We start from the raw sequence: 21,065 nt of genomic DNA, 5'->3' as shown, positions 1-21,065 counted from the left end.
AGGAAGCCCCCAAACAATGAGAAGTAGGTGAGATAGTTTCTGAAACATAAGCCATAATGGAAAGCTCAAATCAATATAACAATTCTCTTGTGTCTGTATTAATGGAAGTGGCTTTGAAGAGGATCGTATTCTTAGTTTCTCTGCATGGTCTAGGTTTCTTTGTACTCCACAGTTAACTCATTCCTTCACACATACGACTTGATCGTGAAGTAGGAAGTTACTGTTCAAATCCAGCCTCTGCTGAGAACTCATTAGGTCACCTTATGGAAACCACTCTTATCAGTGCTTCTCCTCCTCCTCCTCTTTCTTCTTCTTTATGTTCATCATCATCGTCACCTTATTATTATTATTATTATTGTTGTTGTTGTTGTTACTGTTGTTATTATTATTTATTATTGAAGTATTTTTTTTCTTTTGCTGTTAACCCATTTACACCCTCAGTTATTGAAATAAAACATGTTACTTATGTTTTGTTTCAATAACTGAGGGTCTAAATGGGTTAACGATAAAAGAAAAATGTCTGCTTTTTACTCAAGACTTGTACCTGAGGAAAGTTACATTGTAATTATGGTGTGCTGGCAAATTGGCAGTTAATCTTACCAGTAAGAGGGGAAAATCAAGACAGGTTTCTTCTCTACCTATAAAGCGGAAAGTGTGTGTGTGTGTGTCATGTATGTCCGGAAATGTTTGCCCACTTCCAAATGAGTTCGAAACTTGAAATTTGACACGGTGATAGGTCTGGTTCTACAATGTACCAGAAAAAACTAAAAACATGAATTTTGGGGGTTTAAGTATTTTTAAAGAATTTAATAAAAACCTAGGTTTACACCTACAACTCCCAGGATGCTTTGGGCGGGAGGCCAGACTTACCAGCTTTTGGCGGCCATTGTGATTCCTAAGGTGAGCCTCGAGGAGTCAAACCAATTCCACATAAAAGGAAACAACCCACATAAATGCACTGCATCCATTTGCGGTGCCTCCTCCCACCTGCCATGTGTGGTTTTAAAATCATAACTAGAAGCCTCATTGTTCGTTCTTTGAGTTAATTGGGGTGAAGCTTGATAGGGGAATTGACTTAAGGTTGGTTAGGGGTAGGAGCTTTTGTCGCATGTCTAATGAAAGGTGTAGTTTTTTAAAAAATAACAGTGTAGTTTCATGGTGGCAGCAAAAGTGGAGAGAGGGTTTGTCCAGTGATGAAGGGTGACTTTTCACATTTGGGGATGGGGTGGGATTGCCCTACTGTAGAGGCCCCTCACTCTGAGAAGAGGTTCTCCACAAAATTAAAACGTTTAATGTAAATCATTTTACGGGGGTGTTGCATGGATTACAGGATACATAACTTTGATCGATAGGTGCTCTTGCATTCGTAGAAGGTGGCCCATTCCAATTTCTGCTGATTCTCTCCTTCCACATCCCCCCACCACCACCACCACACCACATCCCATGCTTTTCCACAGGGTCCCTCTCTCTTTGGGACAGGCTTTTCAAGGAGTGTAGTGTGTTGCAGTACACAAAGGGTGAAGAAAGCCTTACTGTGTGAGCAAAATTACGCTTGCACATCTCTGGATCCAAACCAAAAGCTCTTTGAAAGTGGTATACAAATGCTATTGATAACTATACCTACAATTTGACCACAGTTGCTTTGTCGAAGCATGTACGTGGATGTTACTCCCCTTCCTCATGACTTAAAAATAAAATTAAAATTCTGCTCTGTGGACAAACCTCTGAGTTTTTATCAATAAATATCCGATTTATCTTACTTCAGTGATACATTATGTACTCATAGACGCACAACGCTGCAACTTAAGACAAAACAAAAACTAATGGTTTGGACTTCTAAACCTAATTCTACACTTATTAAAATAGTTTCGTGACTATGTTATTTATAGATGGAAACTTAATGCTGCACACAGCATTGCTTTCCTTGACATATGACTGCCCTGTAACACAACAGATTTTATACAAATTGTCTACTTGTGATGAGAAGACATCAGCAGATACTTGTTGCTAGGAAACAGCAGAACACTGAAATAGCTTCTTTGGTTCTTCTAAAGTCTGTGACAGCTTTTTTTTACAGTAGATCTGTGCTTGGAGACAACAGAAAATCTTATAGATCAACACTTTAAAAACTTATACAGTGTAATCTGTAACAGAAGGTACTGAGGTATTTGTTATTTATTTTGAAGATTTATTTAGGTGTGGCAGGTATTCTCATATTAACTAAAAGTGTGTGTAAATATACATGTATAAAATGTGAACACATGCATACACATTTTGGTATTGGAATTTTAAATATGTGAAGATCTAAGTTAAAAAGCTTTAAAGCTATTGATGAAACTTCTGCTCAAAGTTCCAAAGAGAGGCTAGAGTACAGTGTGTTTTCTGGTAATCAAACCTATGCTACAAAAGAATCATTTACAATAATACATTGAAAACACAAATGGAAAAAGGGTTATATTGTGAAATTTGGCGCTACCATTTTGCTCATAATTGCTGTGGCACATGTTCAGCTGCTTTCTGGTGAGCATGAAAGTTCGGGGGGTGGGAGCAGGATGATCTGATCCTGTTCCCTATCCCCCACCCCCAAGTTGGGATTTGTTTTGGGTTCTCTTTTGCCGCCATGAAGAACCTCGGCAGGCCTTCTCTGTAGCAGCACCCACCCTCTGGAAAACCCTCCCTTGTGTGCATAGGCATTCCCTGGTTTTTAACTTAGCTGGTTTTTTATTGCTTTTTAACTTTTAATGTTTTTAAATTTATCTATACTTTTTATGTTTTTTAATTATGCACTGCCCAGAGAGCTTCAGCTGATGGGCAGTATAAAAATGTAATAAATAAATAAATAAATAAATAAAATCAATTGCCGTGAACTCACAACACTTTGTAAGTGCTGAGTCAATCTGCCTCCTGCTTGGCTTCTGAGTTGGAGGGACATTGGGAAGATGCATCGGCTTGGCTCTGTGCTTGCCGGGTGCTTATAAATAGAGCCAAAGCAAGCATTAGTTCTCCCTGGAGAAAAAGAGAAACTTGTTTCCACATTGTGTGGAATGGAGTCCCCTCCACTTAAAAGTTTGGAGCTGGAGAAAGAGATTGTCTTTCACTTTGCGTTACATCTTGGAGATCCAGCGTGAAGTTAGGAACAAGAAACATGAGTTTTTGGTTGGCCACCCAAGACCCTCAGGAGCAGCCGTTGGGGTGCGCAGGGGCTGTAGCAGGGGATATGAATTGGGTAATCCCTATTGTATGTCTTACCTATGGATCCAAGCCTTTGCCAGTATGGTGAAGCAGTTGGCACGTTATGCTTGGATGTAGGATACCAAGTTCAAGGCAACGCTCAGCAATGAACCTAATCTGAGTGGTCTAGGTCAAGTTGTCTCTTAGTCTAGGATATTTCATTGCAGTTTTTAAAAAACGGAAATGCTCTGAGGTGTGTAGAAGAAGGATGGGACTGAAATAACTTAAAGCCCTGACTTGATATATAAGAGGGGCCAGGTCAGCTTGTTAGGATATGCATTCATCAACAAATTTTAAACCTTGAAAAGTAATTATTTAAGAAGTTTCTTTGGAAGCTGTTAATTAGAACTTGTACAACTTGTGATCCACCAAACTCAATACAGCCCACCAAAAGCTTTGTGCAGTCTGCCTAAGACTACGAAACCTTAAGAGATTTCCAAACACTTAATAGGCTGCCATAGATAGCTAGTGGCCTGTGTTTGGTTTGGTCAGTAACAGGGTTTTATATTGTGGATTTTCTAGCCTCATAAAGGAAAGCTCTGCTTTCAGATTTTCATCAGAAATATGGGTGTTTGTTTCTGCTGAAGTCACTAGAATTATACTGCTTCCAAGAAAATATCCGCCTACATTTTTTTTTTAAAAAAGGATTGTTCTGTACATTTACAGCCCTCGCGCACATGTAAGTCAGTACCTTACTGCAGCCTCCCAACCAACCACAATACCTATGACAAGTCATTTTAAAAATCTTCCATGGCATTAGATACCATCTAGAAATTTCCTTGAAATCTGTTTTCCTTAAAGTTAAGAGGATAGAGAAAACCCTTCCCGCTTTCCACATTTACTGTTAAAACCAATCTTGCACTAAAACGATCTTCCACTTTTTTACACCATTGCTCCACATACCTACATCGCCCAAGTACTTGAAGTATGCGGTGAGAAAAGCTAGGTTGGTCTCTTATGCCTGGCACAATGAAAGATCCCCTTTCCTCTTTATGGAGAGCTTGAGGAGACAATATCTTTGTGCTGGGTATTGAGGTGTTGTGAATATAAATACGGATTATGAAGCACATGCATTCTATGTAAACCTTTAAAAACAGACAAAATAGTTTTGCAAGTTTTTGCTGCTGGTACTTAGAGGTGGAAATGCGATATTTTCCCACATGGAATAATATGGGGTTTTTTACACCTTTCTGTCAAGGATTCTCCCTTCCCCCTCTATTTAGATCTGTAAACACCATCTATCATTGTAGCTTCTGCCAGTAAATTCTATTTGGAATTGGGAGTGGGATATGCAATTTTGTGCAGATGGTGTTCAATAATATTTGATCACCTGAAGTTTCAAACTGTGAAGAAGAAGGCTTTGTGTTGTGGCATTAATATCTGAAAATTATGATTAATGAGGGTCTTGTCACTTGAGATTCGTTTCAGGTATTGAGTTCTGAGTGTTAACCCAAAGTAATTCACTGTAACATAAATGGATGATTTTTATAATATGCATATACAAGGTTAGTAAGGTAATAACTTTGACAGTGCAGTATAAAACATGATTAAAATGACTTTGTCCTCTGGATGCTTCATGCTGAAGTGCAGCAGAAAAAGTGCTTTCATTTTAGTATAATTTCATTTAATGTCTTCCTATTATTTCTGTGCAATTTATTATTTTTCCCCATTTGTAATACTATGGAGCAGTTAGAAGATGTTTGGCATTGCTTGGGAGTTCAAGGTACTTGCAATATTTTTATGAAATATTTTTAACAATTTCAGTCACTGTGCAATGGAGTGCATAAATATTATTTCTTGCAAGGCCATTCTCTGAGATAAGCTGCTGCAACCTGCATATGTCAAAACAAAGTCAAGATAGGTGTAGAGGAGAAATGCTGTTTTTATAGAGTAGGCACTCGGAATGGACTGGAACTGCACATGAGCACTGCTAGTCATTTCTACTTTGATGAAGACTTTCCCCTTCTGAATTCTGTCATTAACGGTGAGCTGTGGTTCAGATCCATAAGTGGATTGAGAATGTTTCAAGTAGAATATCTACATGTTTGGCGTAATTCAAGTTGGTGGATCCCTCTGATGCCTTGATGCTTCATGTTGAGCTCCAGTCAGTACTGTTCTATTATGGTCTAAGTTTTCAGGCGGTGTTGTTGTATTAATATGGAGTCCAGCAGAAGTAAGTGCATGGGATGGGGGGAATTTTTTTCTGGATTTTTGTTGTTGTTGAGGAAGGTAATGTCATCTTACTATGGTGTGTATAGGTCTCAAGGGACTGACCCGGGAACCACTGAGATGATGGAACCACTTGCATTAACTGATCCTCTGAGTAAACAGAGAATTTAAAGCATGTATTGAGCCCCTATAATAACATAGTGGATAGGATTTGGACTGGAAGATGGAAGATTTGTGTTTCATCTCAACATGATTGCTGATACTAGTACATGAATTTGGGTTTACTTCATTTCCTTGTAGATAACTCAGTGTGCAGTAAACCTTTTGTGTCATTAGAACAGAAATCTAGAGCGATTGGCATGCGGTGGAAGAGTACCTTTTTGCCTTGGCATTTGTCACTATGCATTTGCAGTTTTGAGGATCTTATTTATGGGCATCTACAATCATGGACTTTGTTGTGTAACTTTGCATTATCCTGTTGATAGAAAGCAATATTGGTGGGGAGAAGAAGCATCTTCTGCTTGTTCAGCTGTTGCAATCTGTTACTGTAGACGTCAGGTTGGGTATACTACATAGGTGTGGGGATTTTCTCACTGCTGAGGATAGGGGGATACATTTGCATGCTAATGCTACGCAAAGGAATAAAGTCTGGCCTAATTGCAGCATTCACTGTGGGTTGCTACTATTTCCCTTCCTTCTTGCTATGAGGGGAACATCAAAGGTATCCAGCTTACCTCTTACAGGTTCAGACTTCATTTTATTATTATTTATATGGTGTTTATAGTGTTTACAGTATTTGAAGTGATCAGTAACATTGCCTCAAAGCAAAGCTGTGTTCCACTGATTTTTACCTAGCACCAATGACATCAAAGTGGAAACTGAAAAAGTAACATATTTTAAAGCTAATTGAAAGAAGATCATTTTTGTAATTACTACTGTTACGGAAAAACTGGAGCCCACACGGAGAAACCGGAGTCCACACCAAAGTTCTTGTCCAAACAGATAGCTTTATTCGCTAGCGAAACAGCAGCCCGGGATGAGTCCACGGGCAGCTGCCCTGGGGACTGGGAGGAGGGGCTTTTTATACACGCCCCTCATGCAGAGGAAACGCCCACACTTTTACACAAAGGAATTGCGTGCGCATCTTGGCAGCATAGCACAACCGGTTCAAACCTGTTCGGTAGGAATGTCTGCCTCGGACTTCAGGCATGCGCAAAGAACACGGCCTTCATTAAGGTCATAACCGGAAATGACAGCCAGTTCCCTCACATTCCCCCCTTTGATACACTCTTAGCGAAGGCACAGAGTGCTATCATTATCCTAGATTGTCATCATTGACAGGGACTGGCCTGTAATCCTGCAAGGCCATTAGATGCACTGCAGTACGTTTATCTGCAATTTGCTCTATCATGTCCTTCAAACTTTGTATAATCATTGGCATAAGACAGGGTAACAGCAAGCATAACATAATTCTTATAACAACAATACTGATCATCTCTTTTAGCCCACCAAACTAATTGAACCATGAGCCTAAGCCCTGGCCTGAAGTGAGCTTGGCCATGGGCGATTAGGAGGTATGACGGTTTGATTTGGTCAATAGGACAAGATAGTTTGGTTCAGCGTGGTAATAGTCTGACACGGGGTTTCTCCGATCTTGGGAGCCCCGGAAGATATTCTTTGGATGCACCACCTTCCAATTAGGGTGTTTGTCAGCATTTACTGACCATGGGGATTGGGGTCAGTGGTCTCATTATACGGCTGGCTGACATTGTATTCTTGGGCTTCCTAAGGCCATTGGTCTCCTAGGTTGGTTCCTCCGCATACATAACAATTAGATACATTCAGAGTCGCAGCGACAGTTTCTGCAAAAGTGACAAAAAGGTTGCGCGCTATCTCTGGCACTTCAAAAGGCTGTTCGACTTCTTTCTAAAGTCTTGGAAGAAGTGCTCTTGTATGGTGTGGCCTGTTTCTACAAACTGGGTGAGCTTCAGATAAATCCGCCCCAGGGGATCTGCTCCCCGTCCATGAATGCGGAGCCCGAATTGGTTCCCAAAAGTGGTCACGAACTGTTGTGGGTTAAAAACGGTAAAATTCACTAAGTTGCACTGTTGTGCTTTGCAGTTACTGAGGACTGGCACTTTGGTTAAAGAGGCGTGGATTTTACTAAGGGGGGGGTGTTGTTGGATAAGTGGCCCACCATACACAGTTCTAATAAGGACAGCTGTTATCGCAATTGGCTTGTTTGGGGATGGTAGTCTGCATCGGGTCTGTGGAGGGGCATATATATTTGTCTTTGTGCATGTATGTTTTCTCCCAACTGAGATCCCCACACTGATCTGGCCAGTGGGAGATCTTACAAGGGTCTATGATCACAGAAGCTGGAGAATTTGGGGTTCTAAGGGGTATTTTCTACAATAGTGTACCTTGCTGGTTAGCATCTCTGACCTCTAGGTGCCATTTAACAGGATTTTCTCTGGGATCAAAACATGTGACTTTGTCATTCAGAGAACATGCTGAGAAAGAAACATTACGGAAAGTGCAAGACGTTTTGGTCTCAGTACACTGCAATTTACTCTGATATATAATAGTCTGTTTGATTTGGTTATGCAGTTTCACTGTTTGTATACAAGAGGAGCAGAGATCAAGTTTTGACTTCTGGGATGATATGCTCAGGGTCAGCAGGAAGAGCAAAATAGGCAAAACATGCTTCGGGCGGTGTCCACCTCTTCTTTCCAGGTTGAGAGGGGATGCAGCGCCCCCAGTTATTTCGCTCCCTCGGTTGCCGGTCCCGAGGAGTCTTCTCCCGTCGCGTCCAGCGGTGAGGGCTGTTTCCTCAGGGTGAGCTTTAGGCCCGCGGCTTTTGTGGCCTGCCATCTCTCGGGTGCGGCTAATTTTGCTCGGCTCCAATGAATCCAACTGGAATTCCCTTGGACCTTTAAAGCAGTAGGCGTAGTTGGTCATCCACTTTGGTCCGTGGGTTTCCAGCAGGGCTTTCATGGAGTGCGAGGCAGTGATTTCTATGTGCTGTCCATAGGTAAGTTTAATGGCTTCAGTTAAGGGCAGGCATGCGGCAGCGATACATCGGAGACATCCTGGCCAACCTCTGCTCACATGATCAGTATTCTTGCTTAGGTATGCTACAGGCCGATTCCACGAACCCACTCTCTGGGTCAGAACGCCCACGGCTGTGCCCTTCTTTTCGTCTACATAGAGGTGGAAGGGCTTGCTGATATCAGGTAGTCCTAGAGCGGGTGGACTGGTAAGGGCTGATTTAAGATTCCGGAGGCTCTCTTTTGCTTTAGATGTCCAGTCTAGGGTCCCGGATTCAGGGACTTTCTGTTTCAAGAGTTCATAGAGGGACTGTGTCAGGGCGGCGTAGTTCAGGATCCAGATCTGGCAGTACCCTGCCATGCCCAGGAAAACTCATAATTCTTTTTGTTCCGGGGCTGGGGTATACAATTGATTGCCTGGGTCCTGCTGGCAGCTAAAAGTTGAGTGTTCTTCTTGATGATAAAGCCCAGATATGTCACTTCTTGTTTGCAGATTTGGGCTTTGGCTTGACTAGCACGGTAACCTGCAGTCTCCAGATGTCTGAGCAGGGCGATGGTGTTCTGGATTCTTAAAAAAAAAAGATAACAAGTCCATGTCTGCAGGGGCTTTTCTTTTGATGCATTTACAAATGAAGCCAGTAAAAACAATTCACTGAGCATTTATATTCCTTGGCTGATCATGGTTCTCAAAAAAGTCTTTCAGTCATTGAAGAGTCTGATCAATGTCCATCTTGTGAGGTCTTTAAACACCTGGTCTTTAAACAGGGAGGTCATGATGATTCTTGGCACATCAGGGGTAACAAATCCCATCTTTCTGGGTTCTTGAAAACTTTGAGTTATTGTGCTAATTCCAAGTCTTCTTTTGCATAAGGTGGATTCAAATACTGAGAAATGGGCTAGCTCCAATTATGGCAGCTGTTTGTAGACAAATTAGCCAATTCTTTTGGCAACATCAGGGCTTCTAACAGATCAACTGTTAATTCTCCATGGGTCACTGCTCTATAGGCAGTCACAAATCTTCTTTCTTTCCAAATCTATCCATGTGATATTTTGAATCAGTAAATACAGTCTTTTGCCTGAAACAAGCATCAGGGCTTCTGTGCATGCTACAAGTTCAGCTGCTTGTTGTACAATTGTAGCTGGATCCATCAGTAAACAACTTGAGGTCATCATATAGGTCTGGGCGAGGTTTGGTGCCAAGTTGCAAGACTTCAAGGCATTCATGCTCTGGAACTTCTTTGTAGTTCAGGTATCAACGTGGCAGGATTCAATGAGGCAGCCTTGGGTCCACAAGGAGGTTGATCTCATATCTGGACTGGCAGGCAGGGTTCAGGTGTAAGCTTCTTCTACTGTACTCCACTGGTCTGTGCCACGTTTTTGGCACAGCACACTTGAGGCTGGTATTGCAAACACAGTAATGCAAGCTGGAGTTTTTAATTGCTTTAATCATTTCACAAGTCCATTTTTAAAAAAGCAATAGCTGTATTCTTCTTCTGGCTTCTAATTTCAAAGGATACTGATGCAAGAACACAGGGGTGCTTTTAGATTTCAATTGTAGTTGCATTTAGGGCTCAGGCTCAGGGCTCAAAGCATTTCAAAAGTTCTATTAGGCCAAAGTTAGAATATCTCTGCCCCCCCCCCAAAAAAAAAGAGCCACTGGGCAATTTTCAGAACACAACGTTCAAAACACACACAAAAATATAGCAATTCAGTATTTCCAATCTTCGTCAGCAGAGGACGCAAGATTGTCCATTCACTAACTTTTTCAAGGCAGGGCTTCTTCACCCCCCTTTTCCTTCTGGTCAAAAACCATGCCACGTACACTAACCTTCAAACACTTTCCTTTTTTTTTTCTTTTTCTTTTTCTTCCTCCCCTATGTTTCAACTTCTTATCTTTCTTTACGTCTTGTATTCACATACTTTTACATACTTCTGGCATTTAGCAACATACTTTTTCTTTCTCCCATCTTGGCACAATGGTTGGCAAAACTATTTGTGCTTACAAGGAGCTTTTTAACTCAGGCAGTGAATCTTCAAAGCTATGGAAGACATTTCTTCCGTGAAATGGGGTTCTACATTTCTAATTATCTGAGGTTAGTGAAAGACAAAATACACAAAGTCTTCAAAATCTTTGGACTACTTCCACTGAGAACAAAACTTTTACTGAAACAAAACTGCTTATCTAGCTGCTAAGCATAGAGAAGCAAAAAAAAAACCACTAGGGAGGAGGCGAAGGGGGATCCGTAGGAGGGAAACAAAAAAACGTTCTCTTTTCACTTGGGCCGGGTGGAAAACATAAACTGACAATTTTTTTTTTCACTTTAACACAACACCAACTTTTCTGTAGTAGCGGAACTGAACAGTGGGCATTGTTGGTGGGGGCCTCATCTGGGGCACCGTAGGCGAAACATAAGGCGGCAGCAGTTCTTCCTGAGGACAAGGTATGATTGGTTTGTCCTTTGAAGCAGTGTAAGTGAGCTGCTTCAGGCGGTGGAGTTGGATTCTTTTATCTTTCTTCGCCTGGTTCATCATTATTAGGGCTGCCTTTTCAACCATCTTTTTCGCCTATGGTGGGGGGAGCTTAGCCACTTTCAGCCACCCTTCAATGTATGGGATATCTTCTGGAGTCAGAGGCCCCCCTTCTACTATAGCTAAATTATATATTCTGGTAATATAGGATTCAGAAAAGGTGCCTTGTGGCGGCCAGGCCACAAGGGGGCCTTGGCTCGGCCAAGTCCAATGGTACTCATAAGTCATGGTTTGAACATTACACTGCGAAGTATCAAAAACTTGTGCAAAATGCTCTACCATGAGATCTAATGGAGTGGAAGAACCTCCCCCCATCCTAACTTTCTAAATTCACCAGACAGACAGACAAATCAGGTGGGTAGACGGGGAACCAACTGGCTATCGGTAGTGGGGGAGTCAGTTGGTGAAACAATAGGTTCACAATCACACGCTGCCAGCCCACGTTGCCGGAATTTCCAGGCACCAAATGGCACCAGAGGACTGATGGATCCAACGGCCAACTATGGAAATCAGGCTGCCATTCACACACCAATTACACAGACAACACCCTCTTTCCCAAATCCAGCCCAGCAGAGAAACAGAAAACAGAGAAACCTTCCGGCTTCTGAGGGGTTGATCCAGCCCCTCCTTCAGCTCCTGGGAGCCGGCTGAACAGAACAGAAACAGATTACAGAGAGCTCATTGTTACTTGCCTGTTTGAAGTTCCGGCGCCGGTTAGAAAGGTATCTGTAGCAAAACTTCCACAGAGGTTCAGCTGCGTCCACGCCGCCCCCTCAGGTCGGTCCGTCTCCAGATCACCAGGCATCAGCGAAGCCGAAGGCAAGCTGATGGCGCGCTCCCGATGAGTGTCGGCGGACGCCTGGGGGGGAGCTGCGAGGAGGCAAGCTGGAGTGGGGGAAATCTCCCTGGCAGGCTGTCCAGTACTCCGTGAGGTTTCCTTGTTGAAGGAAGCGGCCCCACGTTCGGGCGCCAGGAATGTTACGGAAAAACTGGAGCCCACACGGAGAAACCAGAGTCCACACCAAAGTTCTTGTCCAAACAGATAGCTTTATTCGCTAGCGAAACAGCAGCCCGGGATGAGTCCACGGGCAGCTGCCCTGGGGACTGGGAGGAGGGGCTTTTTATACACGCCCCTCATGCAGAGGAAACGCCCACACTTTTACACAAAGGAATTGCGTGCGCATCTTGGCAGCATAGCACAACCGGTTCAAACCTGTTCGGTAGGAATGTCTGCCTCGGACTTCAGGCATGCGCAAAGAACACGGCCTTCATTAAGGTCATAACCGGAAATGACAGCCAGTTCCCTCACACTACCTAAACAACCTGTAGAACCTTGGAAAAAAGGTTACAGACCCTTGCTTTTTGCCACCCTTGCTCACTGCAAACAGTTCATTTAAAACAAAGACATCGACCCTTCAGCTCAGCTTGGCCCTGCCTGACTGCCCAGCTTACCTATCCCTAACAATCGCCCTGAAGACAGGTAGGAAATGAAGAGTCTGAGATGTTGCGCATAGTTTCTTCCAAAGAACTGGCAATTTGCTCTACTCCATTGGTCTCGTAGCAGTTCAGGAGAAAAATGGTTGTATTTTGTTTTATCAGTGTTGCATCTTGTGGGCAGTATCCTATGGGGTTGTTTTGCCTCTGCTGGTCCCGTTGCACTTGCAGGAGCAACCACTTGTGAAACAAAGTTTTCACACTTCTAAAAATAATGATAGTTTCCAGATAAGGACAGGTCGGCGGAACTCCCTTCTATGAGCTTTGCTGACCTTACCTGTTCCAGAAACGAGTGTTTCCACTTGTTTCAGGATATGTTTAGGAACACAGAAGCCCCATTGTGCAAGTGAATGGGCTCCGAAGAATACTGCCCTTTATGTTTTACTGACTGCTTACTCCTGGAATTACTGATAAATCCATTATTATTATTATTATTATTATTATTATTATTATTATTATTATTATTTCTATACCACCTGATAGCTGAAGTCTTCTGGGCAGTTTACAACAATTCATAACAATTTGACAGCATTACAAAATACCCCGACCCACAGCTCAGACGGTTGCTTCAGAAGGATACTACTATGGCCGATGTATCGAAAACCACCGAAAGATTGAGGAGTATCAACAGGGTCACACTCCCTCTCTCCCAACATAGATCATTATACATGGTGACCAAGACTGTTTCCATGCCAAAACCTGTCCTGAAACCCCATTGAAATGGATCCAGATAATTGGTCCAAGGATCTGGTTGGCCACCAGCCGCTGAAGGACCTTGCCCAGGAAAGGAACATTTGCCACTGATCTAAAGTTGTTTAGATCTTCCAGGTCCAGAGAGGATGTCTTCAGGAGCGGCCCCACCGCACCTCTTTCACGTGGGCCAGGACCACTCCCTCTCACAAGGAGACATTAATTACTTCTCTGGCCCTGCTGGCTGTACCCTCCCTACTGGCTTTTATAAATCAAGTGGGGCAGGGAAGTGGTCACATGAATCTGTTCAAGTACAATATCCATGTCCTTTTGCTGTACCAACTGAAACTCATCTAAGAAAATAAGACCAGGCTGTGCTGTGGACACTTCACCTGATTGACATGCAGTAACAATGGAGCCTTAAGATCTGGCGGATGCAAAAGATTTTATCTTGGAAGTGCCTAGCCAGTGCATTACAGCGGGCCTTAGATGGGTCCATATGCTCTTAGGGCCAATATGTAATAAGCCCTGGATGACCCTAAAAACCTCCACTAGACAGCATATGGAAGATTAAATACAGGCAGTGATTTTTTTTTACTTGCCGCTCTCACTGCCTTTGAGTATACCTAGGCACACACCAGAATTCGATTGCATCCACTAGGCATTTTTCTCCACCTGCACTCAATCCGTCTCTTATTTTGTTTCATTCCTCATTTTTTCAAAATTTAGCAAATGTTAGCGAGGTCATGGTAAAACACAATTTGGTGTCATATCTTGTTACTGGATTTTTGCAGAATGCAAATATGAGCTATTTCAAAATGAATCTTTATCTGTCATGCTGCAGTTATACAAACAGCATTTTTATGTCTTTGTAAAAGACGCTCAGGTTACTTAAGCACTTTTTTTTTTTGCAACATCCTAAAGGCTGTAACAATATGTTCTAGATTCTCATTGCCTTTGGGCCTCCCTGCACACCCAGTAATTAAAGAGATAATATAGCAATGATGGGGTGTTTTAGATATCTTGTTGGGTTGCAGAACTTAGAAGAAGCTGTTAACAAATATGTTCCCCAGAACTGTTGTATAAACAAGCCATCTGTTGTGCACAACCTATTGCAATTCTAATGGATTCATTTGAGTTAACCATCTATTTTTAACTGGTGAAAATGTTCACAGATGGCAAGTTGTTAAAGAACAAAGTACTTCTGTTTGCCACAGAACTCCTTTTTGGGAGTTTTATTGGTTTAGTTATAGCATCACACTGGTTCAGTTTCCAAATCCGAACTTAAGTTTTAATGATTTACTGAAGTAACATCACTAAAAGTGAAGTCAGTGCTGGAGTTATCTGTATGGTTGCTAACCATGATGTACAGCAACATCAGTGAAACTCTTCAGATGTTCCCTTCCCAACACGCTATGAGCAACAGCAGCCACCTTGATTATTTGCCATAACAAGGCAGGATAGAAAGAAAATGGAAACTACATGTCTAAAGGTGGTGTCTTCGCTTGGAACTATAGTAAAATGTACTTCAAAATTTGGAGAATCAGAAAACTATAATTCAAGAATAGTTTTTAAGAGCAGATGTAAGTTAATTCCATTTTGAATAGCAAAAGAGGCATATGTTAGGTATCAACACTTCCCATACACACACACACACGCAGATCCTTGATGCAGAAAGCTTGGCCAAATGAATGGGGAATAGGTGTATGCTAATGTTAACATTAAACATTTTTACACAAATGTAACCATATTGAAGAGTGCTCGAACTCTATGATGTACTTTGGTTACACACAAAATAGATGTGGTGGTAAAACTGGCATCCCCAATTCTTATTGTATATTTGCTTGAATTGCAGCACCTTTCTTTTATCTATGGGCCTAGATTCCTTGGCATTACAATAGTGTTTCACTTTTTTTTTTTAGCTCTAAGAGCAGTATAAACACTTATCTCAGAGCAAGTTTAGTTGAACTAGACATGTATAGTGTTACACAGCAAACAGTATATTCAATGGTTTCAGGACCTAAGCCCTAATACTTTTGAACTTGTACTATTCCCCTACTCAGTTTTTTTTGGGAGGTGGTGGTCATTCTTTTATTCTGGGCTCTGAGGCTTGTCACAATTATTGCTACATTGCTCTTTACAGTGGCATTTGGAACAACTTTCCTATGTCTATCTGCATTACCTGTCAACTTCAAAACTTTTTCTGTCCTTGACATCACCTCTTCATTTTTTTCTTGCTCATGTTCCATAGGTTAGCTTTGCAACTGCTTCTAGCATACGAGTTTTATTAAAAGTCTGACATGAAATTGTCAGTTAAGTATCTTTCAAGCGAGATCAAAGAAAGCTGGGAATGACTTCATAAAATGAAGCCAGAATTCTTATCATTTTTTTTTAAAAAAGGCTTGTATTCTTTAGCCAAGTCAATTTTGTTCTAAATCAAATTCTGCTTGAGGAATTGGTGTTAGTACACTTTTATATCCTCCTATTTCCATTCTAATGTCATGTAAATGGAAGTACCTCTGTTATATTTTACACTACATTGGTTCAGTGATTTACTAGTGCATTGTGTACTTGATCTGACTAAATGCAAAAATATTAGAACCAATACAGGAGGTGTGCAGGTGATTTCTCCTCTCATTTTCAAGGCTTTCCATTATTGAAAACAGCCAAGCTATTGAAAGAGGCTTTATAGAAGGCTTTGTATATAACATTGCATGAATGGTTACTGCCACTTACTTTACTACTTGACAGTTACTTTTTTCTAAAAATTATAGCCATTTTTAAAAGTAAAATTATTTTCAGTATTTCAATATACCATTATTCTCCCTGTCTCCACCTTCTCCCCTAACTTCTGTATGCAGAATACAAAGTGGACTGCAATGGGAAACATATTTTCCATTTCACCGTATTAAGTTTTGATTATTAGAATCAAAAATATTAATGGAAAGTAAAACTTTGCTAATAAACTTCTTCAGGAGACTTTGGGCAAGTAAAGGGATCTGTCCACCGAGTGATGATACACCTTTCTACAGTTGATTCAGTAATATAAGCTGTATAAACTAGGGCCATCTCAACACTCACTAAGGTCTTCTGGAGATTTGGATCCACTTATATTCTTAAGTGGAGAAGGGCTTTAAGCCGAAGACATCCCTATCCACAATAAGACATCTTTTTTCCTGACAGCAACTCTTTGTACTCCATTGAAAACTACAAAAAAATCCTTATAAAAAATAATTGGCTAGGTACTGCATGGGGCTTCTTCTTCTTTTTTTTTAAAGCAGAAAATATCTGTGCAGTCCTCCAGATTGTGTCCAGTGCTCTTGTGCTGAAAGTACATGGTCTATCTTAGGCTCTTCTCTGGGAATCCAGGTCTCTGCTGAACAACTTCAGAGCACTAGGATGAAGAGACTTCTTTGCAGTGGGAATTTGTTTTCTTAACCCTTTGACTGCCTCTCTGCTCTATACTTTTCCCCTACCCTAACCTATGGTTTCCCAAGTTCTGAGCCCTGGGTCTGCTGCTGGGGAAAAAAAGGAAAGGGTACTCATTTTACTGACCTCGGAAGGATGGAAGGCTGAGTCGACCTGAGCTGGCTGCCTGAGAACCAGCTTCCGCTGGGATTGAACTCAGGCCGTGGGGAGAGTTTCGGCTGCAGTAACTGCCACTTACCGCTCTGCTGCTGGAACTGTAGCCCAAATAAATATAGTAAGGGTTGAAGGACATACAGATTTTCTCTGTTATTCTTGAAGGTGAATGGCTTTATTAACAATATCTATATATTTCTCACTTGGTCTTGGGAGTTGTTTACTTGAAACAGTTAGATATGCTACAGGCTAGAGTTTCCCCAACAGATGAGAAGTCTCTCCTGATTTCTCTTAAGGGCACTTCAACACAAGCACTCTGTGACCCTCACCAGTCTCCTGGGTGTGATACAAAGCATCTTATTATGACTCTTGGCTGGTCAGTCACAGCAGAATTACCAGATTTTCCCCAGACTGCCTTGATTGTTTTCTTTAACTTCTTTTAACTTGGCTGTGTTATCTTAGAGCTTCAGAGTTCTCTAGACAGTTGAACTAGCTACTCTTTGTCGAGTGAATGGTGAATGAGGCATCAAGTGAGCTCTCTTTAATATTTTAAGGCTGCAATCCTTTGCACTTACCCAGGAGTAAGTCCCATTGAGCACAGTGGTACTCACATATGAGTAAACATGCATAGGATTGTGCTGCACAGCCTGTATGAACAGGAATGGATTATAGTAAATGTCTTACTAAAGACTTCCCAAATACAAAAAACACCTGCAGTACTGATATAAGTTATAAAACTAAAATTCTATTAATATTCTTCATGACAAATTACTCTAGTATCTATTCAAAATATCTCTGCTGTGGTGTTTAATTTAAAATATCTATTCCTTGAAGCGGATTATAAATGAAATTAAGAGGGCTGGCAATCCTCATCTCAGTTGGACTTTAGAGAGAGAGAAATGGCCCTATTGCATCCTATTGCAATGAAACAAATTGCTTGCTGGGCATAATAATTATTTCTTGAACTAAATCAAGTGAGTTAGCATCCTGGTTAGTCTCATAACTTACATGCAGAGACAGAATTACTTCTGTGATTTCCAAGTACATGTCTCTCTAATTTGTAGCTATAGCATTATTTAAATTTACTTTTTTATGTAGGGAACATTTTTGTTTCGGAAAGTTGAAATAAATGGCCCATGCTTTCTCCCTCAGCACTGTTTGCCAGGTTAAATATCTCTTCTCATTGCATTTCTTTTTAAGGCATCAAAAAAACAACCAAATGTTAGACTTCATATTACCAATCTCTCATGTTTAGCTGATTCACACGTTCTTTTTGTTTCCATGTGTACAAAAATGTGAAAACTATTGTGTTAATAAGGCTTCTTGCTTCTAACTATTTTACATTCATCAGATATGGCAAATTTTGGATCTCCTAGAAGTTCTAACTAAATTGTACTTATTCCATGCTTTACTTTTCCTGTTAGAGACATTCCTTTCCTAGGTGCAGTTCTTGAGTCACCCTGAATACTTTCTCCGTTCTATTCAAAGGATTGATAAATCCTGTCTTGTCTTCCGTTTCAGCATCTCCAAGATCTACCCTTCCTTCTCAAACTTCTAAAATGCAAGTCCATTCACTGTTTATCTTATTATAACTACCTTCTTGATGGCATTCTTTGGTGTGTTACCTCCCCATTCATGGTAATTTTACCCCGCTTTTCTACAAAAGCTCACATTAAAAGTATAAATACAAATACTGAACATCATTATAAAAATAACAATTGAAGCTATCAGAGAGAAGATGCTAATCAAATTCCTTACTGAATGAACCTATCTTTACTACCTGACTTAAAGGTGTGAAGAGAGATCCTGTCAGGACTGCCAGGAGGGCATTTCATAACCATGGCCCCACCATCGAGAAAGCCCTGTCCCTGGTACTTATGAACCATATCTCAAGTAGAGACCTTTGTGGAAACTTGTCAAGAACACTAGATAGTTGGAGGGCAATGGTAGTGACGAGGACAAGAAAAGCAAAATACATCCTCAGACCCTATTTCTTCCAGCTGCATTAGTACATTTGGCACTCTTCTGCAACACAACAGCCCTAATTTAAAATGGGCCTGTTCAGACGACACTTCAGGCTCTGTGGTTAGCGAAACTGTGGTTCTCTGGGGTTAGCACTATCCACAAGCCGTGCTGTTGCACACAACACTTTATGCCATGGTTAGAGCAGCTAACCCTGCTGCAGAAGGTCTGACTGTGGTTAGTGAGTGAGCAGGGTTTAGCAAAACGCATCGCATAAGACACCTTAAAACCTGCTGCTTGATCAAAAGCCTTAACCAACAGGGTTTAAGGTGTCTTCTGAACAGGCCCAATGTATTGTTGAAACAAGCAACAATAAAACTGAAAAGCAGGACCCCCAAATAGATCCTAGTTGGGTTTGAAAAGTGTATCCAGTTGTGTGATAATAAGTCTAATGATGGGATAATGCTATGAAAAATCTATCCAAGTTCCATGCATTTTTAGGGAAAAAATGAATTTGTTAGGTTTCTTAAATAATTATCCAAGAACCAAGAAATAGTTTGGATGATACATTTGCTGTATGAATGGCCACTTCAGTAAAGAAACAAGAAAGAATATTGTATTTTTAGAATATGAACAATAATCTAGGACCTTATCAGGTTAGCTAATAACAGTGTATTCTGGAGTACGAAAGGTATAGTACCTGGTGTGTCATCATTTATAGTCCCTTTTGTTTATTAGTAATCTGGTCATCATGCATTATGGTATTTGAATTCTTTTTAAGTACATGGCTACCACTGAGCAAAGGAATACTACTGATTAACTGTATTGCAAACCAGGCATGCAATTGATATCTTTTATCTGATGCTTAATGGAAAGAAAATGTTAATTTAGGGTAATGAAGTAGGCCTCCCAAGTATGGTGGGTGAATAGACCATTAGGTTAATTAAAATGAGGATATGTATCACTGCTGTAGTGGAACTATCATTTTGAAGGAGACAGTTTCATTTAGTGCTTGAATAGTGAAATTCAGAATATCTCTCTCCGAAACTGGATTTACGACACATAAGACCAAGATAAATGGCAAGGGCAATTCAGATTTCTATTCATTTACTTTTACCTGCCTACCATCACTTGTCAGTCTTGACTGCTTGTCACATAAAGGTGAAGATTTATCCAGCCTTATTTAAATCAATTAAATGCAAATTGTGTTGCTTCACTGTTCATCATGCAAGAAGCAAGTTCAGTACAAAAAGTGTTAAAGTTGTGACAAACTGCAAACAGGAAACCTCTCAAATCTGTTTTAATGGCTTTAGTTGCCATCTCCATCTATGGACTGTCATGCTTGCTTAGGCTTTTTTTTTTTTTTTTTTTAAATCACATTACTTTAAAGATTCTGCAAGAGGAAGGAGTTGTGTTGATATTTAGTTCATGCCTAGTTGTTAACTTTTTAGAAGTTAAAAGTGCTGCAATTGAAGAAGAAATTGTGATGTTGGGGAATAAATGGGTGGGGTGAGAAGTGGGGGAGAGGAGACAATATCTGATTATTTATTTATTTATTACATTTATATCCTGCCTTTTTTCCTCCAAGGTGGTACACATAATCCTCCTCCTCCTCTCCATTTTATCATCACAACAATGACCCTGTGGGGTAAGTTGGCCTGAGAGTCTGTGACTGGCCCAAAGTCAGCCAGTGAGCTTCCATGGACCAGTGGGGACTAGACCCTGGATCTCCCGACTCTCAGTCCAACACTCTAGACACTACACCACACTGGCTCTCAAATTTGAATAGTAAACGAATCAAATTAACATCCTTAAATATTTGGTCACGGGATCGAAAACAGCAATCCTTCAAACACCTCGGAGTGACTGCTGTAGCCATACATAGTCAAAATGGCTACCACTGTAATAGCCACCCAGAGAGCAATGTTCTACTCCCTCAGCACTGTCCTCTGTCTGTTCACCCTCCTGTCAGCACCTGGGTTTTTAGTAGCAACTGTGTCTTAGTGCTGAGTAAAATTAATCAGAGAGCCCTTCCACAAGAGAAAGGTACTTCATTTCAAGTAAGGGGAGGCCCTCTGTGTTTTTTTTTAATTCCCCTGGCCCTGCAGCCTGGTGATCCATATTCCATGCTGTCCTGGAAAGTCCCGAAGTCCACCCAAACAGTTGGGGTGGTGGGCATTGGGTCTGCAGCGGGAAGGAGGGGATGAGAAAGCTTCGTCATAGGCATGGAACTCTGCTTATAGTTATCTCGATCCTGCCTATTGAGTTAGAGGATAAATGTTCCAAAAGCATTCCTGAATTCTAGCAGAGAAAATATGTAAGCACCATATCCAGGTATCTGTTTTTACTGGGATGCTC

General features: G+C 41.1%; 1 protein-coding gene across 1 annotated transcript in view; it reads left to right on the top strand.

Moving 5' to 3' along the window:
• PRIM2 (DNA primase subunit 2) overlaps window positions 1-21,065 on the top strand; it is a 93,939-nt gene that overhangs the window by 26,800 nt on the left and 46,074 nt on the right. The gene's annotated exons all lie outside the window — the stretch shown is intronic.

This window comes from Elgaria multicarinata, chromosome 4, assembly GCF_023053635.1.
Source record: "Elgaria multicarinata webbii isolate HBS135686 ecotype San Diego chromosome 4, rElgMul1.1.pri, whole genome shotgun sequence".
In the NCBI taxonomy this organism is placed as follows: domain Eukaryota; kingdom Metazoa; phylum Chordata; class Lepidosauria; order Squamata; family Anguidae; genus Elgaria; species Elgaria multicarinata.
Note: the sequence above shows the minus strand (reverse complement) of the source record. Positions and strands in the feature narration are given on the sequence as shown.